The following is a 25,544-nucleotide window of genomic DNA, read 5'->3' as shown; positions in this document are numbered from 1 at the left end:
TCTTCAATATTGTACTTGATGTTCTAGCTACAGCAATAAAACAACAAAAGGAGATCAAGGGGATACAAACAGGAAAAGAACAAGTCAAGATTTCACTATTTGCAGATGATATGATAGTTTACATAAGTGACCCAAAAATCTCTGCAAGGGAACTCCTAGAGCTGATAAACACCTTCAGCAAAGTGGCAGGATACAAGGTTAATGCAAAAAAAAAATCATTGGCCCTATTATATACATATGATAAAGTGGCTGAGAAAGAAATCAGATAAACATCACCTTTTACAATAGCCATAAACAGCATCAAATATCTGGGAATAATGTTAACCAAAGAAGTGAAACACCTTTATATCAAGAACTTCAAGTCTCTAAAGAAATAAATCAAAGAGGATACCAGAAAATGGAAAGATATCCCATGCTCTTGGATCGGTAGGATCAACATAATAAAAATGGAAATCTTGCCAAAAACAGTCTACAGATTCAATAAAATCCCTATAAAAATTCTGGCACAATTCTTAACAGACCTTGAAAGAACAACAATGAACTTTATATGGAAAAACAAAAGGCCCAGGATAGCCAAAACAACCCTATAAAATAAAGGAACTTCAGGAGGCATCACCACCCCTGACAAACTTCAGGAGGCATCACCATCCCTGACTGCAAGCTCTATTATAGAGCTATAGTCCTAAAACAGCTTGATATTGGCACAAAATAGACAGGTAGACCAATGGAACCAAACTGAAAACCCTGATTTTAACCCACACACCTATGAACACTTGATTTTTGACAAAGAAGCTAAAATTATACAATGGAAAAAGAAAGCATCTTCAACAAATGCTGCTGGCATAACTGGATGCTGGCATGGAGAAGACTGCAAATAGATCCATGTCTATCGCCATGCACAAAAATTAAGTCCAAATGGATCAAAGACCTCAACATTAATCCAGTCATACTAAACCTCTTACAAGAGAAAGTGGGAGGTACCTTTGAAGGAATTGGTAATAGACAGTTTCCAGAACATAACACCAGTAGCACAAACACTGAGATCGACAATTAACAAATGGGACCTCCTAAAACCAAGAAGCTTCTGTAAGGCAAAGGACAAAGTCACCATACAAAAAGGCAGCCCACAGAATGGGAAAAGATATTCACTAACCCCAAATCTGACAGAGGGCTGATCTCCAAAATTTACAAAGATCTTAAGAAGCAAGTCTCCAAAACACCAAAGATCCAATTAAAAAGTGGGCTACAGAACTACATAGAGAATTCTCAATAGGGGAGTCTAAAATGGCTGACAGACACTTGAGAAAGTGCTAAACATCATTAGCCATCATGGAAATGCAAATCAAAACAACTCTGAGATACCATGTTACTCCTGTCATAATGGTTAAAATCAAACACACCGAAGACAATTTATGCCGGAGAGAATGTGGAGAGAGGGGAACACTCCTCCACTGTTAGTGGGAGTGCCAACTCATACACCCACTCTGGAAATCAGTATGGAAATTCCTCAGGAAAATGAGAATAAATCTACCACAAGACTCAGCAATTCCACTCTTAGACATATATCCAAAGACACAAAGTCATAAAACAAGGACATCTGCTCCACTATGTTTATAGCAGCATTATTTGTAGTAGCCAGAACCTGGAAGCAACCTAGATGCCCCTCAACTGAAGAGGGGATAGAGAAAATTTGGTACATTTACACAACGGAGTACTACTCAGGAGAAAAAAAACAATGGAATCTTGAAATTCGCAGGTAAATGGATGGAACTAGACGAAACCATCTGAGTGAGGTAACCCAGTCACAAAAAGACAAACAGGTATGTACTCACTCATATCTGGATTTCATATATGGATCAGGATAGTGCCAGTCTGCACTTCCACTGGCAGAGAGTCTGGGAAACAGGAAAGAACCTAAGAGAGATATGCATGGTACCCCAGAGAAGAGGAATGAGGCAAGATCTCCTGAGCAGATTGGGAACACAGCGAGAGGTAGAGGGGGGATTGGGAGCTGGAAAGAAGATAGGGAGAGAAGAGGAAGAGAGAGTAGGTCATGGGGGAACAGGAAGGTTGAATGGGGGTAGAATAGAAGAACATGATGACAAATACCATAACAGAGGGAGTCATAGGTTAGAAGAGAGATCTGGCACCAGTGAGACCTCTAGTGATCTAAAGGGATGACACCAATTAGCAAGCTAAGCAATAGTGGAGAGACCACCTTAAATGCCCATTCCTGATAATGAACTTGACATCTATACTATATGCCATCCTAGACCCTTCATCCAGTGACTGATGGAAGCAGAGGCAAACACCCACAGTTACACACTGAACTGAACCCAAGGAACCCAGTGACAGAGAGGAGTGATGAGCAAATTGGCAAAGAAAGGGCTGGCAAAACCTGCAGAGACAGATGATCTGAATAATGGGGAGCTTTTGGACCCCAAACCGACAGCTGGGAGGCCAGCATGGGACTGATCCTGACCCCTGGGTGTGAGAGTCAGTGAGGAGGCCTGGGCAACCTATGGGGCCCTGGACAGTAGATCAGTGTTTATCCCTAGCATACAAACAGATTTCATGTGTCCATAACACAAAGAGGGATGCTCTCTCTGCCTGGACTCTTAGGGGAGTGCCTTGACCCTGCCCTGAGTGAAATGACAGAGTCTGGATATCCCCTATGTGGAAGGAAGTGGGGATAGGGTGGCAGGCTGGTGGGGATGATGGGAGGATGCAGGAGGAGGGGAGGGAGAGTGAACTGGGTTTAACATGTGAAGCAAGCTATTTAAAATTAAAGTAATTAAAAAAGAAAGATATCAGAGAAACATCACCCTTTACAAATGCTTTGTGTTTTAAAAGCTGATATTGAATCTAGGCCTTCACCTAAGCTAGACAAACACATTGCTGCTTAGATATTTGCCAAAAGAACTTTAATTTTATTTTGAAACAGAATCTAGATAAATTATATATTCTACTCTTGAACTCTATTTGCAGAATGGATAGGTTTTGAACTTTTGATTCTTCTTACACAACCTCATAACCATCTAGCATTAAAGATGCAACTATACATTGGATTTAAGTAATACTATTTTGGCAAACAGATTGTACATGGTATGTACTCACTGGTATATGGATTTAAAACATGGAACAGGGGATTGCAAGCCTAAAATGCCACTGCCAGAGAGTCTGGGAAACAGGGAAGACCTAAGAGAGATATGCATGGTATCCGTGAGAAAAAGAATGGGACAAGCTCTTTTGAGCAGATTGGGAGCATAGGGAAGAGAAGAGGGATCTGGGAGAAAGACAGGGGGAGATGAGCACAGGAGAGAAGGACATGGGGAAACAGGAAGGTTGAGTCAGAGAAAATAGAGGAGAGCAGGATGAGAGACACTATAAGAAGAAGGAGTCATTTTAGGTTTGAGGAGAGATCTGGCACTAGTGAGATTTCCAGAGATCTACAAGAGTGACACCAACTGGCAATCTAAGCAATAGTGCAGAAGCTATCTTAAATGCCCTCCTTGATAATGAGATTGATAACTATCTTATATGCCCTCCTAGAACCTTCATCAAGTGGCTGATGTAAGCAGAGGCAGACACCCACAGCTAAACACTGAACTGAACTCCTGGAACCCAGTTGTAGAGAGGAAGGAATGATGAGCAAAGGGGTCAAAACCAGGCTGGTGAAAACCACAGAAATAGTTGACCTGAACAATGGGGAGTTCTTGGACCCCAGATTGATGGCTGAGAGGCCAGAATGGGACTGATACAGACCCCCTAATTTTGGGTGTCAGTGAGGAGGACTCTGCATTCTATGGGGCCTCAGGCAGTAGACCAGTATTTATCCCTGGCATAGGAATGGACTTTGGGAGCCCATTCTATATGGAGGAATGCTCTCTCATCCTAGACACATGGTGGAGGGCCTAGGCTTTGCAGGCAATGATATAATAGGCTTTGGATATCCCCCATGGAGGACCTCACCCTCCCTGGGGAGGGGAGTAGGTATTGGTTGGGGGTTGGGGATGGTTGGTGGGGAGTGAGGGAGGAGGGGAGGAAAAGAGAGCTGGGACTGACATGTGAAGCAAGCTTGTTTCTAATTTACATATAAAAGAATATATTATTTCTGACTAAATTCTTAGGTACCATTTAAATATTTCCTGAGTGAGTATAAATATATTCAAATTAAACTGCATATTTTTAATGCTTAAAAAAACAAATGGTGGTTTACAATTTTATAGAAAATGCAGAATAAGGTAGTACTCTAAAAGCAAACACTGAGTGCCATCAGTAGCTTGTAAGTGTAGATTGCACTCATCTAGAAATAATTTAAAGATTAAAACTAACCCTTTATAGAAGCAGAGAACAGTCTAAACACATGTAATTTTGTGAAGTACCCACCACATCATCATCAATGTCCCTCGTATGACATACACTATCTAATTTCATCCTTTGCCTTGTGAGCTTATAATTGTCCATGTATAAAATGTAGTTAAAATATCATCTATTTCTCTTTTTAATATGAAATGGAACAATGCATGTAAAACTGCGTAAATGGGGCAATGCATATTATTTTACCCTTGAGATGCTGTCATGTTTGGGCTTTGAAGTGTTCCTTTCCCAAGATTTGCCTCTCCTTGGGAGTCTGTGGAGGCATTAAGAGGTTAGGTAACATGATTATTTACATTCAGCGTCTCGACTCCCGAGACTAACAAAAACAGACATGTAACAGAGATGCTTTGTTGCAGACTTAAAATGAGTTAAAATAAGGATGTGAAACCTCTCTAAAAAGTTTTCTTACTATGCTGTCATACTCCAAAAACTAAATGCCCATTCCTGATAATGAACTTGACATCTACACTATATGCCATCCTAGAACCTTCATCCAGTGACTGATGGAAGCAGAGCAAACACCCACAGTTAAACACTGATCTGAATCCATGGAACCCAGTGACAGAGAGGAGCGATAAGCAAATTGGCAAAGAAAGTGCTGGCAAAACCAGCAGATACATTAATATATGTTAGTATCAAAGAATGCTCTAGTTTTGCTTTATTTCATAAAAAATAAGAATATAATTTTTGGCAGAGTAAACAGCTTACACTGCCATCTCAAGGAAGATAAGAGTACCAAAGAAGCCATCTCTTTGAGGTTAAAAACAAAATCTATTCCTTCTCTGAGATGTCATACATAGCAAGACAATTGTGATTATCAAGCCATCTTAACAGAACATTCCTGAAGTGACAATGAAAGTATCACATAAAGAACTCTATAATACACATTAAAATTAAAGTTGTGCCCTCTACTTCTCTAAGTGCTTCCTCAAATTACTTTCATTAAATATGCAGGGAAGGAAGTCTTACAAGGAAGCAAGCCCAGTGTCGCTTCAGGTTGTGCTCCTCATCGCGAAGCTAACTATAAAACAGAAATATGGCCCTTAAGATGAAGCTCCAGAGAAATTGCCCCTCCATGCTTTTCACCATACACCAAGGCACTGAAAATGCGCGTGGCTTTTATGTGTATCACTAAAATCTGACAGGTGACCTACAGGTGTAGTTTCAACAATACTGGGATTTTTTTATTTTTATTTATTTTTAAAGTTAAATTTAAATTAGAAACAAGGTTGCTTCACAAGTCAGTTCCAGGTCCCTCTCCGGGATTTTAGATACCTCTAAATTCATATTCCAGCAGTCAATCAACTGGTGGTTTTAGGCAAGAAAAGAAGATAAAACAAATGGTTTTCATTTATAGCTGGGTTTCTTACCTATTCTTAGTCATGATAAAGCACGCAAATGTACTTTGTTACATGATTATATCTCATTTATACATATAAATGGAGTTTCAATAAAAAGCTAAAATTCCAGTACAGCTTGTACACTATTAAATTTCTTCTGATGACTTCTAAGACTGAAAGTTCATTAAAAAAGTTATTTGTTTTTGTAGAAAGTAGCATTTCATTAGTAAATGACACACTGTACGACCCTAGACTTCTTGTGTAACTCTTTGAATATTAGCTTCCCATGTTTCTTTATAGTTCAATATAAAAAATAATTCTCTTAGTCACGTTTTCCTTTTTCTGCATAAAGTATTTCTTGGAATAATGTGAGCAAGTTCTCTTTTTCAGAAATCTAAGACAACAACATGATTTATATCTAAATATTGAAAACTATATCCAAAATATCATTACTTCTTCAAATTACATGATTTACTTTAGATTAGGACCAAAAGCAAAATAATCAATTATCCTTCACCATTTTCAAATAAAGTTATACGTTAGTTACTCAGGGATACATGTGCATAGTGCATGTATATGTGATTATTTGTAATGAACATACACACAAGGATAGATTAGTCTGTATTTACTATTCATTTCCTTTGGACACTGTACTCTACAGATAGAGTTGCCATGATTATGAAAGGAGTCCTCAGCAGTAAACCCTTTGATATTTCTGAGAGTTCAGATTACATGGGTCTATTCTATCTGCACTAAACTACTTTCCTGGAATCACTTCTTAAACTGTCCATGCCTTCCCTGTGAACTGCCCAAAGTTTCGGTGCTGGTTCACAGGGAGGATGGGGTTGTATGAGCCACACCCACAGGATGAATGAGCAGAACCCGAATAAAATGGCTGTCATAAGCATGTGTCTATGAATCCCTTTCTAATCTTTAGGAAGACGCTTTGCCATTGCTCCTTTGTCTAGGTTTAACTGAGTTTATTTCCATAGCAGATACTATGTGTAGATCTTTCCCATTTATCCTTTTGCTGTCATTTTAAGACCTGAAAGCATAGAGTTATCAGACATCAACTAATGACACACCTATGAACTTTGATCAAAAAAGTTGTTGATTTGGAATCTAATATACAAAATTCTACCACTTATTAATATTCTATTGCAAATATACCTATTGGAAAATCCCAGGAAATTTCATTTTGCTACAATGAATTAGTATCAGGTGTACCTTTCTGAGAACTTTGAAAATTACAAAACATTGTTATGAATTATCTCAGTATTTCCACAATCATCTAACATACCAGAAACATTATGAAGCTCTTTTTGAAGAATGTTTGTTCAAACATTTAGTGATTTGTCCATAATTCTCATGGAGGTGAGTAACAAAACTTGGATTTGGAATGCAGTTTGGTTCCAAAAGAAGTTGATTCAAACACAGTTTTCTGGGCATTCCTCAATACAATTTCCACACCTCAGGTCTAGAATAACCTGAGGTATTCATATTTCAAGCATAATTCCAGAAAAGACAAATATGAGTGATCCCAAGCATGGCTTTGAGAAACCCTTGTCTAAATTGAACACCAGATCTAATATGTTTTTCACTACAGCACTGAAGCAAAATCAGATGAGAATGAAGGTTTTGAAATCTGGACGCACATGTGAATACTGGTTTTAATTAGCTATGTCAAGTCTCATATTTCTTTGCTACTTAGTGTACTGGTCATTCAAAAATTTCAGCATATATGTCACAATATTTATGTAAATTAATTGAGATGATATAGTTAAATTTGGCTAGATTAATATTATCATTAAATCATATAAGTAAAAATCATGCTCATAATGCATATATAGTATTATTTTAGAAAGCTGCTAAACTTCCTGTATATGAGACTAATATAACAATGGTAACAAGCATTTTTACAATACTTTTAAAAAGAGAAATATTATGAAATGACTTATATATTTATTTTTTATAACATCAAATCTAAGTATAGCATGAATTGAGGTAAATATACTTTTATTTCTTGAGACGTACTATTCGTCAAATGGGCACATATGATTTATGAGTTCAGAGGTTATTCAAGGAAAAATCCAGCTAACTAATGACACTCACCTTTGCCTTAGGCAACTTTTTTCTGCATCACTATTATTCTGTAGACATCTCAGGAAGTCTAAATGAATGTAAATAAAAAATGAATGAGTGGTGGTTCTTTAAGCAGTGTCTCCCAGATGTTAGGATGAAAGGATGACAGTTACTGGGCCATCTCTCATAGTTTTTGGCACTTAATGGGCAATGCCTGGGATTTTAAAATTTCAAATAATATTCCAGGTGAATCTGTTTCTGTTAATGTTGTAATAAGAATCTAAATCATTGCCTTAAAGGGAAGCATCATAAAAATAGAAACTGACCATGGCTTTGGGAATAAGCAACTAGGTATTCATAGTCAAAACTACAACAGATTTACTTTCCTGAATCTACATCATCTAAACAGTCTTGAATCACAGCAAAGCTTCACCTTACAAAGTTCATTTCTTAAATCAGAATGCTCTACTTTCTCATAAAAAGTAATTTTGATCGTGTTAAGGGTTATCAATGATGTAAATAGTATGAGGAATACAAAGAAAAGTCAAATAAAAGGTCTTGATGATTAATGTAAATATATAACTATTATCAGTAAAATATCAAGGAAGATAATGAATTTATGTTGGAATAGGGAAGGGAAACTATTTTTTCTTTAACTTCATAGATCAGGAAAGTGACAATTTATGTTTGCTAAAGGAATAGCCACAAAGCTGCTATAAATGAATACAAATAAGAATTTATGGGGCCTTTGGTAGTAAATCAGTATTTATCCCTAGTACACAAATGAACTTTGGGAGGCCATTCCACATAGAGTGATATTCTCTTGGCCTAGGCAAACAGGGGAGGGTCTGGGCCCTGCTCCAAAAGATATGACAGACTTTGAAGATCTCTCCATGGGAGGCTTCTTCCTCCCTGGGGAGGAGAATGGGGATGGGATAGGGGGTCAGTAGGTGTCAGGAGAGAAGGGGAGGGAGAGGGAACAGGGGTTGACTTGTAAAACAAGCTTGTTTTTTATTTTAAATAAAAAAGGAAAAAAGGAATTAATAACTGAGTGAATGGAAGGAAAGCCAACCAAAGAAAATGCCAGATTTGACAAGAACTCCTTTGAAATAGATGATAACATACAACACACCCAATTTTGTGAATAGATGAACATTCATTAAAAAATTATAAAAACAATTATTATGCTCAATTTTTACATTAATTTGCATAAAAATTTAGCATGATGGAGAAGTGGTTCACAAGGTAAGAGCACGTCTACTATTGCTTTCGGCTTGGGTTCAGTTCTTCGCATCCATGTGATAGCTCTCAACTATCTGTTTCTGTAACCCCAGTAGCTGAGGATCCAATGAGTACTTCCAGCTTATGTAGAAGTGAGTAAGTATAGGCTGCATATCCAAACAGGTGTAAAAGCACTTAGAGGTATAAAATAAAAATGTATACAGTTGAGTCTATGGTTCAATATGAAAATAATCTACTGAAACTACACAACAAAATTAGTAAAATTATAAGTATTGAATACATTTGCAAGTTTATTTTCATCTAAATTGACAATTAACACTATTACTTGATGCAAATACTTCAGAACTGCTGGAGGCACCACCATACCCAAACAGAATGGTACTGACACAAAAATAGACATAGCATCTTTGGAGGTTCCTTGTCTCATAATGATTCAGAGATTTCTGGCTTTTTAAAGGGTAATTCAATTTTAATTTATTGTCATCACTTTTCTTCATGATCCAGATATTTAAAATTGTAAAGAAAACGAACTTTTCATGATATGTCAGCCACTGGCACTGAAAAAAATTCAGACTGCAAATGAGTTATACAAATGAAAATATCGAATGGAGATCTAGTCACAAAATGAAAGCACTCACAATTATTTTTGACTTTTTAAAATTTCATTTCATTCTAGTTCTGTTTATGTTATGTGTACAGACACATGTGTGTGTGTGTGTGTGTGTGTGTGTGTGTGTGTGCATGTACGTGTGTGTTTCTAGTGTGTTTTCTTGGGCTCTTTGCTTTTTGTTTGTTTTGTCCTATTACAATGTGTTAGTTTTTGTTTTACCTCATGATAATTTATTTTATTTTGGTATTATCCCTTAGAAGTCTGTTTGTTTTATAATGAGATATAGACATGGGTGCATCCAATGTCGGGGGAATGAGATGGAAAGAAAACGTGGGAGGAAAGGACAGAGAGAAACAGTGATTAGAATATATTATATGAGGAAAAAGGCCCAACTATTTTCAATAAAAGGAAAAACACAAAAATAGTCACCTTATAGCTTGAAATTCTGAAGAACTATTTTTTAATTTCCATTATATTTCTAGTAAACCAATATTGTTTCTTACAAGGAAATATTTCTTTAATTGGGATCATGTTTTCCAAAATTAAGTCCATTACTTACATATGTTTGTTAAGCACTTATTAAATGCTTGATTCTTTTCAAAACTTTAAGGAAAGTAGCTGCTCAATGTACTATGTACTCAGCAGTGCAGAGAAAGTTGGAAGTCACATGTGAATTCATTTAAAAGGCTCATAAAAACTGTAAATTCAGAATTGGTATTATTCATCAGACGTGATACAGAACCAAATTTAACAATCTGTGTATAATCTGAATCTTGAAACATCACTATAACTGTATAGCATATCATGAACCTAGGATAGACAAGACTTAGTTGATTTTCCCTAAATAACCCTTTATGGATGGGACAGATTTTCAAGATTTGTAACTACCAGAGATAGGTAACTAGAGGAGAAATGTCAATTTCAAATGAAAAAAAAAATCTATGTTTAAGTATGACAAGTCTTTATCCTATTTTCTAGATTTTTTCAAAAAATAAATTTAAGTGACTGTAATATATTGTAGCTTAAATGTTTAAAGATATGAGCAAGCAATAGATGGAGTAAAATGAAGTTAGAAAAATAAATCCATTCCAGCAACGACTGATTTCCCTTCTTTTATACTTTTTAAAACCTTTCTTCAGACCATTATTTTTACTTAAAAATCATATATTATCTACATTCAATATAAGAATCAAGCATTTATGTAATCACTTTTCATGAGTTGCAAAGATATGTGTACAGTGTGTCCATTTATGTAAATGTCTAGATATATGTTTAACACCTATGTACATATAATTACTGAACTTCATCATCAAAACAATAAACAATTAGATGAGTTTAAAATAACAGTAAGAATTTGGGGCCAACTAAAAGTAAGCACAGAATAAATATGTTTTTCTTTTATAAGATTGCAAGATTAATCCCTTTCTAGGGTTGATGTCTGTGTTTGGTGTCTCATGCCGATAGTACTAGCACTCTGAAGGTTGAGGCAAGATCATGAAGCTCAAGGGAACCTTGATATGCATGGTGTCTTCTATGCCAACCTGGGCTATAGAATGTAACTGATTGCCAAAATAAATTATAATGGTAATGTGGTAACATGTCTATAGTCCCAACTCTGGGAGCATGAGGCATGTCTTGGATGCTACATAGGGAGCTCAACTACTTCTTATGTTGTAAGAAACCCTGTCTCACAAAAGCAAAACAAGCAGCAACAAAGATGGATGTAATTTTACTTATACCTTAGTTCAGAAGTGGCATCTTAAGAGAATCACTGGCTACATATATTTCCAAACATCTTATTTGAATATTTACATAATTAAAAATCAAGACAGGAGAGAGAGAGGAGATAAAGAGGCTGATACCAACTAGACAAAACATAAACTCCACCCCTTGGTTCAAGGAATTCAACCAAGCACAAATCATTCTTACCCTATATAGATATTCTACTTTATGGCTCTGTCTGCTCAGACTATTATTTTACAAACAGAAACATACAATCTGAGAAGATATTAAATAGTATAGGGCATATGAAGAGCGTTATGACTATTAAATATATCATATCTTATAGAATTTTAATATATAACTGGATATTTTGACCTTATATCTTACATTTAGTATGTAGGCTATAATTCCTAGTCTAAATCACACACAACTGAAATACGTGTTAAAACCCTTAAGTAGCATCAGATAATTTATTAAGACTTTTAAAATCTATTCACACAAATTAACTCTAAATTTATTAGAGACTTCAAAATTCATTTATTTCCTCATAATGTTGGATCCTCCTCAACTCTATAAAAGAGAAGAAATGGTAAGAATCCACAGGCAGTGAGCAGGCCCACAAACACATAGACACAGACATACAGATTAAAAGGGACCTGAATTTTTAAATAGTTATCAAAACAGGTCTTCTTAATTTACAATTATTTGAACAAACGAAAAGCTATTTTTAGTCTCTAATTGGAAGACATTAAATGATCAAAAACAAATAATGCAACTCAATGCTGCTTATGTTGGTTAAAAATTTAAAAATGGAGAAATTATTCCTTTTATTTTAGATATTCAATGATATATCTAGCGATCTAAAGACATGACACCAATTGGCAAGCTAAGCAATAGTGGAGAGACCACCTCGAATGCCCATTCCTGATAATGAACTTGATGTCTATAACCATCCTGGAGCCTTAATCCAGTGATTAATGGAAGCAGAGGCAAACACACACAATTAAGCACTGTACTGAACCCAAGAAACCCAGTGACAGAGAGAGAGGAGTGATGAGCAAATTGGCAAAGAATGGGCTGGCAAAACCAGCAGAGACAACTGATCTGAACAGGGGAGAGCTCTTGGACCCCAGATGGACAGCGGGGAGGCCAGCATGGGACTGATCTTGACCCCCCAAATGTGAGTGACAGTGAGAAGGCTTGGGCAACCTATGGGGCCCTGAGCAGTGGATCAGTGTCTATCCCTGGAATACAAACAGTCATCGTGTCCCCATAGCACAAAGAGGGATGCTCTCTCAGCCTGGACTCTTAGGGGAGTACCTGGACCCTACTCTGAGGGAAATGACAGACTCTAGATATCCCCTATGTGGAAGGAATTGGCAATAGGGTAGGAGGCTGGGGGGGATGGGCAGTGCAGGAGGAGGGGAGGGAGAGGAAACTGGGATTGACATGTAAAACAAGCTATTTAAAATTAAAATTAAAATAAAAAGTGATAAAAAAGAGGCAAGGGGATTATAAACTGGCATTTGTGCAAATCAGTGTGTCTCCTGCATAAGAATGCACTGAATAAATGCAAATGATTATAATAAAATAAGGATCTGGGCAGATTGTAATTTATTACCTCAAGTACTTAGAATATTCCTAATGAGCCAAGCGTTGGTGGCAGAGGCAGGTGGATCTCTGTGAGTTTGAGGCCAGCCTGGTCTACAGATAGTTCCAGGATAGCCTCCAAAACAATATAGAGAAACCCTGTCTTGAAAAAACAAAACAAAACAAAACAAAACAAAAAAGAATAATCCTAATGAAGCTGAGAAACCACTTCTGCCTACACATGTAAGTTTACCTCAACCAGGTAAATTGTCAATAGACCATATCCGCAGATAGCAATGATGCTAACACTGAATTGTCCCTTCACCACTTGAAATGTAGGGGAAAGGAAGAAGACATGAAGGGAGAGACAGGGGCACAGAAATAGAGAGGGAGAGAAGAAAGACAGAAGGATAAATACTGAAGTTTTAAGAGCTATGTGGTATGTTTACTGATTCAGAATGAATTTTTACAACAGAAAAAGAAAAGTTTGGATAATATAACTTAAATGAGAAGAGTGACTATGAAGCAGAGATTTCTTCCTATTATTTATTAAAACAAAACCATGAAACAAGTCCCACAACATCCTGACACCATGAAAAAGTCTGCTAGTAGTAGAATCTTCCATCACACTCAGCACACGAGGCATTTGGCACAAGGTTCCTTGCCTTTTTTTCTCTTTCTTTCTAACACAAATTGAAACCATCTATTAAATACAAACTCATGTTTTTATTCTCCTCGATATTTATAGGAAAGGTCATGTTCCACTTATTATATAGCAGTTTCCTCAAAGTTTAAAACCATTCGTTTCAAAGGGAAACTGGTTAAGATTCAGAAAAGTCAAACAACAGGCTGTTAAGAGAACTGTGTTAACCAGGAGATATAATAGCAGGCTGTTTAGAAGGAAGAGTAAAGGGAGCCCTCTGTAGAAGACTCTTATGCTCAAGAATTAAACAACTCAATGGCTTCTGAAAGTCTCTGAATCTGACCAGATTTACTAGGCCCCTTACTCCCCAACATAGATAAGCTATAAGGACTATTGAGAGACATTTACAAACAAGTCAGTCTGCATAGAAGACTCCAAGACAGACTCCAAGACAACTGAACAACCTGCGAGGAGCAGTGACCAGCCAAGCTTCATGAAAGTGCTTCAGACCACTGACGCTTTCAGAAAGGACACATTTCAACCTGCTCAGTTACCTGCCAGCTTAACACAGTGTTCCTGGTTACCTGCTTTCATGAGCTGTGGCTCATGCTTTGTGGGGTTTAGTGATGTAGTGGTCTTTGAAAGACTTGTGTTCCTGTAAGTAATTCCTTACCTAAGTCTTGTAAGTCACCCCAATAAAACTCATTGATTCACCAGATTTTACTTTGTTGGCAACCTTCTTTGTTCTGTAACCTGAGTAAAAAAATATTTTTTCATATCTCCTTAGAAATGATGTCATACAACACTATTCTTGAAGGGACCCTAGTCAGCCCAAGGATGACACACATGGTTCTGGTAGGCCTTGCCCTTCTCCCCTGTTCCATCTGCCTTGCAAAAAACCTTGAGATTACATTCCTAAGCTACCCATCAGGGCATTTTTCCCTTATTTGGCCTTGCCCTTCTCCTGTGGCTGATTACCAAGATCCAGCTATCAAAGTACTGAAGCCCAGCAATCAAAAGCCCCCTTTGGCTCACCTAATTAACATAGCCTACTAAAATTAAGTACCTCATCCTAACATGGGGGTTACCCTTTAATCTATATGAAGTGTCATTTGTCTATGTACCACATCTATCTCTTCCCTGTCCAGAGGCAATGCCTTCCCCAATACCCCTTTTCTCCTTTCTTGTTCATTTCCCCTTCTTCCCATCCTTTGTCTCCTGTCTTTGTCTCTTATTCCCAGCCCTTTGTCCTTCTGGGGAAAATTAATCACCTTTGTGTTGAGAACATTAATATTTGGAGTCCTGAGCTGATACCCATCCCTACAATCCTAGCAATAAACTTTTTGTCTGGAGAAATGACTTATCTCTTCTTATGTGCATTTCTTCCTAGTTGGAAAGCAACAACAAGAAAGAAATAATAGGTTAACACTGTTCTAACAGACTTTCCATATAGCCAGAGGATCAGGGAGTTTTCTGTGAGATGTTATCTCCTAGGAATGTTAGAAGGTGTAACCATAAAGACTCACTCACATGAGTATCTAAACAGGAGGTGAATAAAGACAACAATTATAGACTTGGAGAAGTGGAGGGGGAAAGCCCATGATTCTTAAGTGGAGGAAAAGTTTTTCAAAGAGATAAGCACTATCAAATAGTCAGCCCTTAAAACATAATGTGGTTGGTATTTTACAGATCAAACAGGTGATGTGTGTGTGTGTGTGTGTGTGTGTGTGATTTCATTAATAACAATTAGTGAAAAAAGAGGCAGAGGCCATGGCATTGAAAGAGAAAAAGATTGAAAAGAGGATAGGGAAGAGTAAATGGTATAACTATATTCTGATCTCAAAAAGAAAAAAATTAATGCCAGACAAACTATGACTAATACATGAAAAAACAACTTTGTAAATTTAACATATTTTATTTATGCATTAGACTTAATAGCCTCTTAATATTTTCTCAACCCTGAACTTTTTTCCTAACTTTTTTTTTCTAAGAAATATTTACTAGTAGCACTGTCCTGGCTCTACAGACAGAAAAATAATTGATATAAGAGCATCAGAGAAACCTCACCAGCTGTACTGAGACTCCTGCAAATGCATCTCTGAGTGCTGCCTTCCTTCATCACAGCATGAGGGAAGGGCAAGTGAGAACATGCCACACAAGGAAAGGGTGGGAGTCCAAGAACCAGCCTGGTCATGCCCACACTTAAAAAAGAGGGCTCTCTTTCCCACAGCAAAGCCTCAGTCCTGAAGTAACAAGTTCAGCCCTCATAAAATGACACTAATCCATTATGAGGGTCATACCCACATGGCCTAATAAACCATATAAATTACCAGTGGGGCAATGCGGGGGCAGTAAGCCAGGACTAGAAAACAGGATGCACCTGTGGCTATCAGCTGACAAACAACTCAGAGACCTTTTGGGCTAGGCCCCAACATTTCCCCTTTTTTATTTTTTGAAATTTTGTTTGAACTGTTTGCTACTCTATGGAATCTTCCATACAGATTTCTTTGGCTATCAGGCCATGTTACAGGCTTTTGCTATTTTTTCAGGGGCTTCAGCCATACCCACTCCTCGTAAAAAAGTTTTTAGAGATGACTCATAAAATTGACCTTAAATTTGTAGCAATAACCAACCCTGTATAAATGCAAAAAAAACATTTATAAGCAATATTTGGGAATGTGGGCCTCGTTCTTTCCAAACTACTTCCTTCTGTTTTGGGGCACTGTTCATACCGTGGGGATCATGACAAAACTCAGAAACCTGTATAAGTCCTTATTTTCAGGTCTGTAAGGATGCATCATCTTAGCTGTTTTAAATTTTGAATCACTTGAGCCATTGCTTCTGGAGGTATTGCTTTATCAAACCATACTAGTCTGTAAGGAACCCACGGCTTTTTATTTTCTGTGGAAACTAAAGCAGAATTATCCCAAGTAACCTGTCCTTATATTTAAATTTAGAAGTCACAGCATTTTCAAAATATGTAAGTTGGATTACTTTAGCAGCATTGATAATCAAATGTGTTTGTTTCTTTCTTAGCAATTAAACAGTTTAAAGACAACACAACAGCACGCAGTATCCAGACACTCCATGTATTTTCCATTCCATATAGTTTTACCTTTTTCTTTTCTTAAACTTAATACCAGTACTAACTTTTACCAATTTTCAATTCACCTATTTTCAATTCATCCTCCAACCAAGGATGCCTTAAGATTTACTCAATCTACCCTCCAACTGAGGGCAATCTCTCATGTTCCCCTTTCTTTCCCGACCTTGCAGGTGAAGGCCTGGAAATTTAACCTGGTACCCCTAACTTGGTACCCCTTTCCAAAACACCCTCATAGCCTTACTTGTTGGCCAGCCTTTGAGGGCAATCTCTCAGTTCCCCTTTACTTTCCTGACCTCAGTGGATCAGGAGAAAGGCTGGAGATTAATTTAATACACCTCCTCCTTAGAAGGTGATCTCTCAAGCAAAAACCTGGGGATTTGACCAGTCAATTTTACTGTTAGAAGTTGAGGTACCTGTTTTTAATTCTTTTCTTTCTCAAGTATCTCCTCTCCTGAGTCTTCTTTCTGGCTGATCTTCCCAGTCTTTCCAAGTCTCTCTGGATCATGGTGGAACCTCCAATTGCAGTGCCCACATCACAAGCAACTCCACGGTATCAGGAAAAGAAAGACCAGATGTCCAGCTGTTTGTACTAAGAAGTGTCTTTATTTTGCCAGTGCTAAGAGGTCTCTCTCTTGTAGGAGGGAGCAGTCTTATATATAGTCTTACAATGCAGTAGAAAAACCCCAGGTAGAAGATAGCGTGTTTTCCCCATGCTCGATGTTGATGTCAGTGGGTCAATGCGGGGGCAGTAAGCCAGGACTAGATAACAGGATGCACCTGTGGGTATCAGCTAACTAACAACTCAGAAACCCTGTGGGGGCTAGGCTCCAACAACCCTTTTTTTATTACTGTTCCTGAAATTTTGGAGGAAAGTAGAAAAATGACACTTCCTTACTGACAAATGTGATTAGTAAACTGAGTGGATTACTTTTATATATGAAATGTTAACTCTATAGTATCAACAAATGCATAGTTATTTCTTATCTACTGAGACATGCACTGTTTTTACATTTCAACTAATAAAGATACAAAGTATAAGTTTACTTCCTAACTTAAATAATAAAAAGAACTGATCTTAAAAAATGGATTGAATACAAGAATCCATGAAGAATATGCAATTACACAATAGCAGAATGCCTGGAAAATATTGTATCATAATGATTATAGCTATGATATAGTGAACACAGGCATGTTTTAGAATATTCTTCAAGATATTTGGTATTTTCTCAAAACAATTGTAAGACAAATTAGACAAAGTTCATAATGAAAACACAATGGCTCATAAGTATTTGGAAATAAAAAGTATTAGAGATAAGACCAAAATGAAATAAATATGACTTTTTCTTTAACTTGTCTAACTGCAAATGTTAATATGAACCAGGGTTTGCACGATACACCTAAAGTACAGTATATACTCTAGTCACTGGGCTAACTGCTTCAGTAATATAATCTACTTTTTTTAAATTTTTTTTCTGACATTAGTAATAAATATGTATATAAAAGACACCACCCCCCACAAAAAAGTATAATAAGAATGTTGACAGACAGGAACAAAGACTTTCATTCTTCTGTGATATTCGATGGCAAATTTTCTCTAAGGCAATTTGAAAAGATGTAAAATAGTCATAAAATGCCCACTTATTTGTAAAAAATTAGAACTTTTGGCGCACGCCTTTAATCCCAGCACTCGGGAGGCAGATACAGGCAGATCTCTGTGAGTTCGAGGCCAGGCTGGACCGACAGCCTCCAAAACAATAGAGAGAAACCCTGTCTTGTAAAAACAAAAAAAAATTAGAACTTTTAATAATGCTCACCATATTTGTTGTCTTAGCCATTTTCAACACAAATTTTATTCTGTTCTATTTCTACTTCAGTCTCCATACTTCAGCACATACTGTGTGTTCTCCATGCTACTTCTCAATTTCAGTGTTTGTGAGTAAAGCTCTGCTCAGAAAATTTCATGGTGCTTCCAGAAGGATATCAATCATTCAATAAGATGTATACCCATCCCATAGAAGCCTGAATCAACCTATGACCATGTTTGTGGTCCTTAGAGAGAACTTTCCTGAGAATAAATATATCACAAAAATATAGCAGATCAAATTCAGATCATGGCTAGATGATACTAAACAGTTACAAAAATAACATGGTAGAACAATGTGTTCTGTAAGTATTATATTCCATGCATATTACTGTGCAGGAAAAGCAAAAAGTACTATAGAATATTTTTCACACAAAGGCATTTAAACTGCTTTTTAAATGATACATCTTTACAGATATGAAAGGAGCATACTTGCATTATATATTATGAAGAATTTATCGTTTTATATAGTTTTATGAGTTACACATATGAAAATATTTACTTACAATACTTTTTCAAGACTTCTATGATGCATATAAATATGTTCTTGTGCAATAAATCATATATTCAAGCATTCGTATTTTATTAAATGTAAACAGATTGTTAAAATAAGAAAATAAACCCATTGTTTTCTTGGCAATTATTAAATCACTATATAGTTTACTAGAACAATGGTAAGAAATCTGTCTATGGATTATGTTTAAACTAATTAAATATAAACATCTTCCTAAGAATAAAATCTTGATGTATTTTGACAGAATTATGAAAGCTATTAGAGAAATTTGATTGCTACTTATTTTTATTTTGAAAACCATAGAGAAGAATATTCTAATTTAGCAATCATAAATGATAATTTTGATCCACTCATACTATAATATGACTCTTGGCAAATAATGATGTCTCATTAATTTCTAATTATTCACAAAGAAAATTCTCTTTAGCTTACTTACAATTCAGGACCTAGTCAATTCTCAAAGTAATTTCAAATTACTGCATTCTTTTGTTAGAATTATTTAGTCCTATGAAGTTATTAATACAGATCTGTTTTAAGACAATGATAGATGCATCAAGTAACTCTTAATTTCATAGAATATATTTTGGAGATGTTTGTGAAACATTTAATAATCACTGAAATATATATAGAGAGATTGAAACAGAAAGAACAGTCAGCAAATTATATAAGAAAAGTCATGTACTCCCAGTAAATTTTATCTTTGTAATGATAAGGAATGAGGACAGGTTATAGAGGAAAAATTGTGTACTCCCAGTAAGTCATTATAATGATAAAGAATGAGGGCATGGTATCATTGTATTTCAACTATTCTACTTGCAATATTGTCTTCATTTCATCAACCCTTATTGAAAGGATCAAAGAAAACTAAAGAAAATCAGGGACACCAGAGGAACTAAAGAAGGAGAAGTGGGAAAGTGGATGGTAAATAGTAAACACAAAACAGAATGCCTTGATAAGAGTGTAACTGGTGACATATAAAGTGTCAATCTGTAACTTAAGGGTGAACGGTCTCACTAACACTTACATGGGGGGTACCCACATACATAAGCACACATATATGCAATGATACACATTCAAACACTATATTATCACTCAAAAGACAGAAGTAACATAGGTATGAGTAGGGAGGCCACCTAACTAAGCTTAGAACACTGTCTTCTCCTCTTCAACACCACTACTCCGAGGTTCAGTGTAGCTCATTAGTCTCAAACAATGTGGAGAAATGTGACCACAAATGCATCAGTAATTAAGTTAGGACTTCTCCAACTGGGCATGCTTCACTTTCACTTATTAGTAACAAAACACATGTTTTCCTCCTAACCAGGAGCATCAGACATGGCAATGACCTCAGTGCAAATTTTCTTCTTTGCCCATACCTAACTAGGATGCCATTGCTTTACAGGAATAACTCCCTTCTATTCAGTTGCTTTAGTCTCTGTGAAGTTTTAATTTTTTTGGTTACAGGACAAGAAAATCAAATAGGAATACAGAAAAAATAAAATTTCATCTATATTGGTAATTGTTAATAGTGCATTACTTTGCCTTCACATGCAATACCTCCGATATCTGCCACTTGAAATCCACTTGTGAGATTAAATCCACTACACTGCAGTAGTTATTTGAATTACATATTTCTGAAATAACATTAAACTACTTGATGAAAAAAGAGATTATATGAAAGTCACAAAGGAAATCTTTGAACTACATAAAAGAAAGGGTCAGCACACATTCATAAAATAACTGTTAAATATAATTATCATGTGTAACTCATTAGACTGTCTACCTAGGGCATGAAGGAAATTAAAATATCATAAAGTGAGAATATGTTTGTAAACTATTTCTAGTAAGTTTTCTTGCTTCATTGAAATGTTTGCAAATACTTCCTGTATTCTTTCAAAGCTGTGCTCTTGGTGTTTCTGCATGTGTATTACATTGTTCCAGGAATCTTGAAATGCAAACAATATACAAATGATTTTTCAGATGTGGGCTAGAGCATCAAACTGTTACCATCCCATTATTATAAGACATCAAACACTTAAGAGAACCACATTTGAATATTATGCTTAATATAAAATATGAGAAACTTATTACTATCCTTGTCTTGTGCAAGCTTTGAAATTAAATAGAATGATCTATTTCACAGTTTTTCTGTGAAGTTTTACATCATTTAAATAACATTGAGTCCCATAGTTACCATTTCCTCCTTGAGAATTATCATTCATCCTCTTCAGTGAATCTAGATAATAAATAAGATGAAATTTTATACCACATGGTTTCCCTCATGAAAGCAATATTGTAGAATGGCAAAATAAATTTTTCTTGAACTAACCAACAGAGTTAAATAAACTGGGTGTTCTTGTTCTCAGCCTTTCATGCTATATACTTATAAAACTACATCACTCAAGTATAGTATTTCTGTTATTTTCGGTTTCTCAGGTTCAAATCAATTTCTTAAAAGACCATTCAGTCCTTCAATTAAAATTTTAAAACTACAAAATCTTAAGTGCAGTTACATGGAACATCTTTTATATCTTGAGGCAATAGCCCCATCTATTATTTATTATGACTAAAGCTTTGGGGCTAAGTACATGCTTAACAGTTAGGATTACTTACTGCAGTTTCAGAGAACCCAAGTTTGCTTGCCTGAACCTGTGTCAGATATGTCACATCCAACTCTATCTCTTGCTGCAAGGCATCTGATAAACCTTTCCTGTCCTCTGCAGGACCTAAATGTATATACACAAATCCATACACAGATCAACATCTGTACCCACAATAAAAACATAAATTTAAAAAAAAAGAAAGAGCTTAAAAATCTAGGAAAGAGTGACAGAGTTTCTGACTGTGACTAGATGAAATCAAAAACCTTGGTCAAAAAGGAGCACATGAAGACCAGGGCAGGCAGTGGAGTTGCAGGTCATAACTATGCTTCAGCGCACACTTTATAGTATAGACAAGAATGACAAGACACTGTGCAGATAGGGATGCAGAAATGGATCTGTATACAAGTGCAGTTACTATACAAGTACAAGAACCTGTGATCTGATGCCATTTAAAAAGCTGAGCATGCTATGTATAAAAGCCAGAAATTGGAAGCAAGCTACATGTCCATCAGCAAAGAATGGAGGAAGAATGATTGGTACGTCAAAATGAAATGTTAGACATTAAAAATATGAAATAAGGCAAAAGATTGATACAATCTGAAGAGAAACATGAGTACAACCAAAAACAACATGAAATAACATGGGGTAACTACACTAAACAAGTGAAAGACCTGTATAACAAGAACTTTGAGTCTTTAAAGAAAGAAGTTAAAGATACCAGAAAATGGAAAGATATCTCATGTTCATTGATAGGTAGGATCAACATAGCAATAAATGGCAATCTTAACAAAAACAATCTACAGATTCAATGAAATCTTCATCAAAATCCCAGCACAGCATTTCACAGACCTTGAAAGGACAATATTCAACTTTACATGGAAAAACAAAAAAAACTAGGATAGCCAAAACAACCCTGTACAATAAAGGAGCTTCTGGAGGCATCACCATCCCTGACTTCAAGCTCTACTATAGAGCTAAGGTAATGAAAACAGCTTGGGAGTGGCAAAAAACAGACAGGTAGACCAATGGATTCAAATAGAAGATCCTGATATTAACCCACATATATATGGACACCTGATTTTTGACAAATAAGTTAAAAATATACAATGGAAAAATTGAAAGCATTTCAACAAATGGTGCTGGCATAATTGGATGTGGGAATGTAGAAGATTGCAGATAGATTCATATCTATCGCCATGCACAAAACTTATGTCCAAATGGATCAAAGGCATCAACATAAATCTAGTCACATTGAACCTCTTAGAAGATAAAGTGGGAGGTACCCTTGAATTAATTGAAACAGGAAATCTCTTCCTGAACATAAATCCAGTAGCCCAGACACAGATTGACAAATAATAAATGGGGCCTCCTGAAACTGAGATGCTGCTGTAAGGCAAAAGACACAGTCAACAAAACAAAATGGCAGCCCACAGAATGGGAAAAGATCTTCTCCAACTTCACATCTGACAGAGACTGATTCCCAAAATATACTAAGATCACAAGAAGCTAGTCACCCAAACACCAAATAATCCACTTAAAAAATAGAGTAAAGAACTAAACAGAATTCTCAATAGAGGAATCTAAAATGGCTGAAAAACCTGAAAGAAACTTAAGCCATGAGGGAAATGCAAATCAAAACCACCTTACACCTGACAGAATGGCAAAAAAAAATCACCAAGGACATCTTATACTGGAGAGGATGTGGGCAAAGGGAAATGGTTTTCCATTGCTGGTGGGAGTGCAAACATTACAGCCAGCTTGGAAATCAGTATGGCAGTTCCTTCAGAAAATGTGAACCAATCTACCATAGGATCCAACAATACTAGTCTTAGGCATATAGCTAAAGTATGCACATTTATACAATAAGGACATATGTTCAACTATTTTCATAACAGTATTATTTGTAATAGCAGAACCTAGAAGGAATCTAGATGCCCCTCAACCAAATGATGGATACAGAAAATGTACATTTACACAAGGGAGTATTGCTCAGCAGTAAAAAACAATGGAATCTTGAAATTATCATGCAAATGTATGGAACTAAAAGAAACCATCATAAGTGAGGTAACCCAGTCATAGAAAGACAAACATGGTATGCAATCACTCATATGTGGATATAAGACATAGAGCAAAGGTTTACCAGACTACAATTCATACCTCCAGAGAAGCTTGGAAACCCCCACTATCACAGATGCCTGTTGCATGTTTAGAGACAAGGAACTCAGCCTCAGACAGCATCCCTGCACTGTCAGGAGTCTCCTATGACCCAGGATTGGTGCCCAGTCCTTGATATGCATGGATTCCACCTAAAAATATGTTCTATGAAGGAAAGACATTGTGCATATCTAGGAAATTTCAAGATGCTCATGTTTTATCATGTTTAATAGGTACAATGTCCACATGGGTAACTGAGGTGATTATTATTTTACAGAAGAGAAAATGTAGCCTGATAAGAGAAACCATTCATCAAATAACACCTTGCCTCTAAAATGTCATTTCTGGTATTATCATTCATTTTTACTGGCCGCTCCTTCTCCTCCTAGCAGGGCCATCCTGATAATCTCAGACAATGACCTTTGCAGGAATTAATAGCAAAGGGACCATTAGGGAAGGTGACAAGAAGCAGAAGACACAATTTGAGAGCCTTTTCCCTCCCCCCAGTCTGTCAGCATACCCCCTCTATAATATTTCCCATCATTCCCCAGTCATACACATACACACATGCACATGCTCACTCCACGATTAGGAATAACAGTACTTGGCTTCTTTTCAGTATCCCTAAATGAGTACATATAAAGTGTGTATTGTGCAAATTGTGTTTAATTTGTATGCCTGTCATAAAATTTATACTCATGGGCATTTAACTACTACACTTAGTGCAGCAAACTGAACATCTAAGAAAAGAAGTTAAAATGCAGTAATTAATTTCTAAAAATTTCAGTGGCCAGAGATCACTGTTAGGAAATGCAGAAATATGATACAACTATCAAGTTAAAGAAACAGATGTTCAATATATGAAACTGATATTCCTGCAAGTTCCAGTGCAACTTTTTACTTTTATTATAATTATTGTTCTTGTGCATTCTGACAGACTGACAAGAACCAGTAGCAGTAAGGAAAGGAAGTAATCCAATAAACCTATTCCCTGAAGGAAGAGCTTGCACTTGAATGGCAACTGGGAATTTGAAACTACAAAAATCCTTGAGCAACAAGAAAAGGGCCAAGTGCTTTCATCACAGACCAGTCAGCTGCAGGAGGGACACACCTGACAGCAAAGAGTCATTAGAAGAGGGCAGCAATTGATGAACATGGTAGCCAAGTTTAAATGAGGGTCAGTGAAGAAGACTCTTAGTTCCTGGGATAAATTCCAAAGAGGTACTAACCAATACGCTTCCTCCACTTCAAAGACATGACATAATTTTAACCATAAAGGTAAAGTAAAATAGCAACAGTAAGAATGACAGATTCCGTGGCATCTAGTTGCAAAGTCATACTCCTATACTATAAATTCAAACCAAACTATCACTGACAAATATGTCATAACTCCTTTGAAGAAAGTTAAAGTTTAAATATATAAAATATACTTTCCCAAGTTGCCACAGCCAGAGATAACACAGATAATCAAATATGAGTTTTAAGAAAGACAAGCAAACCTCAGCTCATTGCCTTGTCTGGTCCCATCTGACATCTTTTGTCTGATTTTATATAAGCACTGTTAGAGAAACTCACCAAAGTATATCATTTCTAGGGACTAGATTTCCCTTTGGTGATGAAGCTAATATTGTATAACTATTTATATTCTCAGTTTTTCCTTTTTTTCCCCAACAGTTGTGATGCTAATTCTTCTTCCC

The 25,544-nt window shown here is 36.3% G+C and overlaps 1 protein-coding gene across 4 annotated transcripts in view; it reads right to left on the bottom strand.

Moving 5' to 3' along the window:
* Lingo2 (leucine rich repeat and Ig domain containing 2) overlaps nt 1–25,544 on the bottom strand; it is a 1,146,222-nt gene that overhangs the window by 1,090,276 nt on the left and 30,402 nt on the right. Inside the window, exon 2 of one of the 4 annotated variants that reach the window (XM_040740264.1) lies at nt 7,833–7,890. The exons of the other annotated variants lie outside the window; for them this stretch is intronic. The gene's annotated coding sequence lies outside the window, so the exon portion shown is untranslated. The remainder of the gene's footprint in view (nt 1–7,832; nt 7,891–25,544) is intronic. 4 annotated transcript variants of the gene reach the window in all.

This window comes from Mesocricetus auratus, unplaced genomic scaffold (assembly GCF_017639785.1).
Source record: "Mesocricetus auratus isolate SY011 unplaced genomic scaffold, BCM_Maur_2.0 Super-Scaffold_6730, whole genome shotgun sequence".
NCBI classification, from domain to species: domain Eukaryota; kingdom Metazoa; phylum Chordata; class Mammalia; order Rodentia; family Cricetidae; genus Mesocricetus; species Mesocricetus auratus.
Note: the sequence above shows the minus strand (reverse complement) of the source record. Positions and strands in the feature narration are given on the sequence as shown.